The sequence below is a fragment of the Vipera ursinii genome (assembly GCF_947247035.1).
Source record: "Vipera ursinii genome assembly, chromosome: 10".
Classification (NCBI taxonomy): Eukaryota; Metazoa; Chordata; class Lepidosauria; order Squamata; family Viperidae; genus Vipera; species Vipera ursinii.
The window spans coordinates 5,248,044-5,254,947 of NC_139520.1; positions in this window are offsets into that span (position 1 = coordinate 5,248,044).

Consider the following 6,904-nt stretch of genomic DNA (forward strand, 5'->3'; position numbering starts at 1 on the left):
CCTCGGGAGAAGAGGAGGGGGTGAGCCCCCAGGTAGGGGTAGAGTTCTCCGGGGCCGCCTGAGCTTGGAGCTTGGGCGGCTGAAGGATTGAACTCCCCCGTAGCCTGGGCTGCTCCCAGCTGGCCAGCGTCTCTGCTCCGGATTTCATGGAGCAGAGCCAGGCGTCTGCGACCATCCCTGCTTGAAGGAGAGACTATGAAAGGAAAAGAGCAGGCAGAGCAGTACAAGAAGGAAAGATAAAGAGATGAAGAGGATTATTTTATTTTACTCTCAAGCTTGATGAACTTTGCTTAAAACTTAAAGTGAAAGTGCGTCACAATTGTAAGTAAAAGATGGCGGCTAAACCTCCCCCTAGAACTTTTCGGAGTGCTGGAAATTCTCCGGTGCAACAACAATCATTACTGCAGGCGTTGCATTCTCCTGATGTATTGACATCGAAGGATCTTGAAAAACATACCCAGTTAATTTTGGAGTCAATGGGTGTTAAATTTGCACAGATGGAGGAGAAATTGGAGAAATTGGAGCAGAGAATGGAAGAAAGGATGGAACAGAAACTTAGAGAGATGAAGGTAGACATTTTGTCCTCAGTGCATAAAGTAGCTAAATGTGTGGAGGTGCTGGATGATCAAGTGGAAGATTTGACTCAAAAGAATGCTATATTAGAAGCAAAAGTATTGGAAATTGAAGATTTAAAAGACAAAATGGATAATGAACAGAGTTTGGCTCAATTTTACCAGATGCAGTTTGCTGTTAGAATTAGAGGCCTAAAAGAGAATATTAAGGAAGATTTAAAGCAGCTGGTTTCTGAGGCTCTTGAGGGGGTATTGAACCATCCAGCATCTGAAATAAAACAAGGTATGGACAAAGTGTTTCGTGTGAATTCGTGGATTGCTAAGCAGAGAAAGTTGCCTAGAGATGTGGTGGTCTATTTTGTAAAAAGGGAAATTAGAGATGAAGTTATACAAGCTGCCTATGATACTAAAGTTGTGATTGCTGGTCAAGAAGTTTTGGTTCTAAAAGAAATTCCTCCAAAGATTTTAAAGAGAAGGAAGGACTTTATATTTCTTGTGCAAGAGCTCAAGCAAAGAGATATAAGGTTCAGATGGGAGATCCCAGCTGGGCTGAGCTTCATGTATGATGGCAAAAGGTACTGTTTGGGTACTGTGAAGCAAGCGCATGATTTTTACAACAATGTTTTAAAAGCAACCCCATCAACACTTCTGGAAGCTGTAGAGGGATCTGGAGAAGGAGAATGTCAAGAGGATGAAGATGGACAGATGGACGAGAAGGGTACAGGAGGAGATCAAGCTGCAACTCTTTTGGATGATCTTAGAGAACAGAGGGTGACGCGTGCTGCCTTAAAACGCTCAAAAAAGACTAAAAAATAAGACCAGTAGAAATCTATGGAACTTCCACAATATACTTATAGTCAAGTGGTAGTTGTGTTTTTAAGAGTTTTGGGACGTTATGTATGGTAACAGAATTTTCAATTTGGAATTAATGGATAATTAACTATAGAGGAAGAGGAAGAAAGTTTTGTGGGTTAATGCGGGTTAATTTGTGTAAGAATTATCTATTATAGCCTATTTTGGCTAGAGAGGTTAATAGGGATAGGAGCTTGTGGTGTGTAAGTGAGAATATGTCTAGGTAATAGTGAATTGTGGAAGAACATAGATGGGAATGATGTTAGTTTTCTTTTATTTTAGTTCATATATATTTAGTATTGTTAAGGATTGGCTTACTCTATATAAGCTAGAGAGTGATGGATTTTAGAGTTTATAATTGTTAGTATATGATTGTTTATGATTGCTTTTTAGATATATACCTTGTATTTTGCTCTGGGAAGTCGGGAGGGGGAGGGGGGGAGGAGGGGAAGTAGAGGGGGGGGCAGGGGAGGGAGGAGGGAGAGGGGGAGGGGGGAGATAGGGGGAGGTAGGGAGGGGAGGAGGGAGGGGGAAGGGGGGTTTTTCAAAGGAAAATTGTATTTTAAAACTTTTCAATAAAAAAAAAAAAGGATTTTGCATTGCATGAAATCAAACCCTAGCTCTTTTCCTAAAATTTGCATTTTCCCGCATTTCCCTAATTATTTAACGGTGAAAAATAAATATAGCATGGGAAAGTCTGTCTGTAAACGCACAGAGTCATGGAAAAAATGATCATAAAATAAATTCATGAAATAAAAGAAAAACACGTTTTTGGAGAAACCCGATTGCAAAAATGCCGTATCGTGCTGCATTTCAACCCACAATGAATCTGGTTTGGAGAAGTACACACTGAAATATAGATAGACTTTACAACCAACTTTCAATTAAATATGTTCTCAAGTTCAACAAAGTGACTTTGTCAGACTGACGAAAAGAGAAAAACAGATGAAAGAAAAATGAAAGGATGCATTCTTTTGTTTAAATATCCATTTGTTAACCTACTTCCAGTTTTCATTGTTTCTGTCTGTAAATATTTCTCTAAAAGTTTCCTGCCTGAGTTAATGCGCTATTTTTGGTCTGTACCACTTTGTGCTTCCTGAACTAATTTGCAGATCAGGGTACATTTACTATAATTTAATTTTACCACTCCAGAGCTGTTCTCTAAAGAGAAAATGCAAAAAAAAAACACCCAATAACAACCAACCCCATCAATCCAGACAATTCTGATCACCATACTACCTTGGAAAAAGTTCAGAGAAGAGCAACCAAGATGATCAGAGGCCTGGAGACTAAAACATACGAAGAACAGCTGCAGGACTTGGGTTTGGCCAGTCTAAAGAAAAGAAGAAATGGGTGACATGATAGCAGTATTCCAGTATTAGAGGGGCTGCCAGAAGGCAGAGGGGGTCACATTGTTCTCCAAAGCACCAGAGGGCAGGATGAGAAACAACGGTTGGAAACTGACCAAAGAGAGAAGCAACCTGGAATTAAGGAAATACTTCCTGACAGAGAGGACAATCAACCAGTGGAACAACTTTGCCTCCAGAAATCGTGGGCGCTCCATCTCTGGAGATTTTTAAGAAGAGGCTAGACGTTCACTTGTCTGAGATGGTATAGGTTCTCCTGCTTGAGCAAGGGGCTAGACTAGAAGACCTCTAAGGTCCCTTCCAACTCGGTTATGTGGCATCTTAAGAAGTCATGCATTGAGGAATTCATACTGATAAATTCTCGATCTCTAGTCAAGGATCGGGAAAGAAGACGTTTTATGCAAACTCTTTATTCAGGGCAGATTTCGTTCTTGGAGACTTCCTCCATCCAAGAGAAAATGTCACAATCAGATGACTAGGTGTCATCCCACAAGTTTCCTTGGGCATGCAGCAAGCAAGAAAGCTTGTGGGAGTATGCTGAGAAAGGGAGTATGGAGTTGGCTGGCCATAAAGGACTGGGGACCCCACAGGTAGTCCTTGATTTAGGACCACAAAATTTTCACTGCTAACCAAGATGGTTGCTGAGTGAGTTTGGCCTCGTTCTACAATCTTTCTTGGCCCTGTTGTTAAGGGAATCACTTAACTTAAGTTAGTAACACAGTTGTTAAATGAATCTGGCTTCCCCATTGTCTTTGCTTGTCAGAAGGTTGCAAAAAGGGATCACGGGACATTGCGACAGCCATAAATATTCTGAATTTTGATTACTATGGGCATGCTGCAACAGTTACAAGGCTGAAAAATGGTCCTAAGTCACTTTTTTCGGTGCTGTTGTAACTTTGAACAGTCACTAAACAAATGGTTGTAAGTCAAGGACTACTTGTCGTTTAGAGCTTATATGTAGATAAGTAGCCATTTTTATAACAACAAATCTATCTAATTGACAAAACTGAAGCCAAAATTTATTTTTTCATCACAAGCACAAAATCCAGAAGTGATATCCAAGTAAAAAACGTGCTTAAATATATTCTCCTCTTCGAATACAATGATCAACTTAACCTTTCCTGCTTTATCTTCCTTGCTATGGAAATAGTATGCATTTGTATATTTGCACCTAATAATCCTGGTGAACTATCACCTTTTTGTTAACAACTCAAGTGCTGGGATGGAACAGAGGGTCCAAATACACATAGTAACCCAGTGGAGATCCTTCTTGCCTATTTATATCCTTATCTTCTTGAGTGAAAAACTCATCCCAAATATTATACTGTCCCAAATCAACATTTCACTGCTGGGTAACATGATCTTGGGGGACTTCAGAGTTGGGTGCAACTTCCCCACTGCCTCCTCGATTGAAAGAGAAGAGCCAGATTTGCACCTGTTCTGTGTGGTTAGAACCACAGACCTCTGCGTAGATCAACCCAAGAGAAATTTGAAAGAAATTTTCAAGCACCCTGAGATTAAAGTAGAAAAACAGAGGTTTCTTGCAGAAGGAAACCAACGTGTTGAGAAATTACCAAAGTACAGATTAGGAATTTCTGAAGAATAAAGTCAGCTTTACTTGAGAGGGGGAGAGGCGATGTTGGGCAGAGGTAGTTTAGCAATAGCTTCTCATTGTTTTCTGGGGATGCATTGCCCTCTCCTGGAAATGCTGCAATAAGCAAGGGAGAAACAGATATTTTGGAGAAGACGCGCTGTGCTACGTTGTAAAAAAAATTCAGAGCTGGCCTTGGGTGTTAAAGGGGAAGGAAGGAGCGAACTTTTAAATGAATTTTAGTGCTAATATCTTGCTTTACAGTTTAAATGTTTTGTTAAAGACTGTGGTGGCGCAGTGGTTAGAATGCAGTATTGCAGGCAAACTCTACCCACATCCTGGAAGTCAATCCTGACCATCTCAAGGTTGACTCAACCTTCCATCCTTCCCAGGTGAGTAAAATGGGGACCCAAAGTGTTGGAGGCAAATATGATGACTCTGTAAACCACTTAGAGAGGACTGTGAAGCGCTATATAAGCTCTTGCAATTCTTTCCCGCATGGAGCGGTATCTAAGTCTAAGTGTTATTGCTATTGCTATTCTGTTGTCTGTAGGCCGCTAGAGCTGCCTTTAGGGAAGAAGGCAGCATATAAGTTGAATAAACAACCAAGCTTTTTATACTTCCCAGTTAAACCAGACAGGATACACAACCCGGCGATCTAATCCTACTTTCTTATAAAAAGCTATATTGACAGAATCAGCCCAACCAAAGAATTCCCAAGACTGTCCCCACCCACCCAGACAGACAAGACACCAGAATATAAAGCGACAGCAAACCCCACTCCTTACTAGCACTGATGATGTTACTAGTTAGGGTAATGAAACGTTTGCAAGAAAACCAGGAAGTTCAAAGAGCACAAGGACCCCACAGTTTTTTTCCTCCTCCTCCTCCTCCTCCTCTTGGCAAACCCCACTCCTTACTAGCACTGGCAATATTACTAGTGAAACGTTTGCAAGCAAACCAGCATGCGCGGAGAGCACCAAGGAGCCCTCATTGACGGAATCTTCCAAGTCTGAAAGTCCAATTCTTACTCCCCCGCACACAGGGAATGATCTCTGGTGGGCCCGAGATAGGGGTTATTCCTCTGTCCTGGTCCTATTAGACCTCTTAGCGGCTTTTGATACCATCGACCATGGTATCTTGCTGCGACGTCTTGAGGGATTGGGAGTGGGAGGCACCGTTTTACGGTGGTTCTCCTCCTACCTCTCAGGCTGTTCGCAGACGTTGTTGGCAGGAGGGCAGAGGTCAACCCCTAGGCCCCTTAGTTGTGGGGTGCCTCAGGGGTCGGTACTCTTGCCCCACCTGTTCAACATCTACATGAAGCCACTGGGTGAGATCATCCCTGGTTTCGGGGTGAGGTATCATCAATATGCTGATGATACCCAGCTTTTCATCTCCACCCCGAACCAATCCAGCGATGCCCTCAACGTGATGTCCCGTTGCCTGGAAGCGATACGAATCTGGATGGGGAAGAACAGGCTCCAGCTCAACCCGGCCAAGACTGAGTGGCTTTACGTACCGGCATCTCGTTTAGTCCAAGAGGTTCCATCTTTGGTTATGGGAGGAGAGGTGTTACCTCCCGTTGATAGGGCGCGCAACTTAGGTGTCCTCCTGGATACACGACTCAGTTTTGAAGATCATATAGGAGTCGTGGCCAGGGGGGCATTTGCCCAGGTTCGCCTGGTGCACCAATTGTGCCCCTATCTGGACCGAGATGCCCTACATACAGTCACTCATGCACTCGTTACCTCCTGTATAAATTACTGCAATGCTCTCTACATGGGGCTGCCCTTGAAGACCACCCGGAGGCTCCAGCTGGTGCAGAATGCGGCTGCACGGGTTGTGATGGGAGCTCCCCGATACTCCCATATTACACCCCTCCTGCGTGAGCTGCATTGGTTACCGGTTGCCCTCCAGGTGAGATTCAAGGTGCTGGTTCTTACCTATAAAGCCCTACATGGCTTAGGCCTGGAATATTTGCAGGACTGTCTGCTGCCGGGAACGACTTCCCATCGCCCAGTGCGCTCACACAGGGAGGGCCTACTCAGGGTGCCGTCGGCTAGACAATGTCTGTTATGTATTAAATGTTATACTGTTATGTATTTAAGGTTATATGATGTTAAAGTGTAAATAGTTATGAGGTAAAAGCATGGACAGAAACACTGTCAAAAGCTGCCGCGTGTTTCTGTCCATGATTTTACCTCATAACTATTTACACTATAATAATAATAATAATAATAATAATAATAATAATAATAATAATAATAATAATAATAATAATAATAATTTTTATACCGCCCTTCTCCCGAAGGACTCAGGGCGGTGTACAGGGCAATACAATAAAATACAATATATAAAAATTAAAAGAAATATTAAATACAATAGCCCAATTCAATAGATTAATACAAAATGTTAAAATACCCCTAAACCCATCAGACCAGGCCGGCTTGTTCAAATAAATATGTTTTTATGTCACGTCGGAAGGAGCGAAGGTCGGGAGCCATCCGGAGCTCCACCGGTAA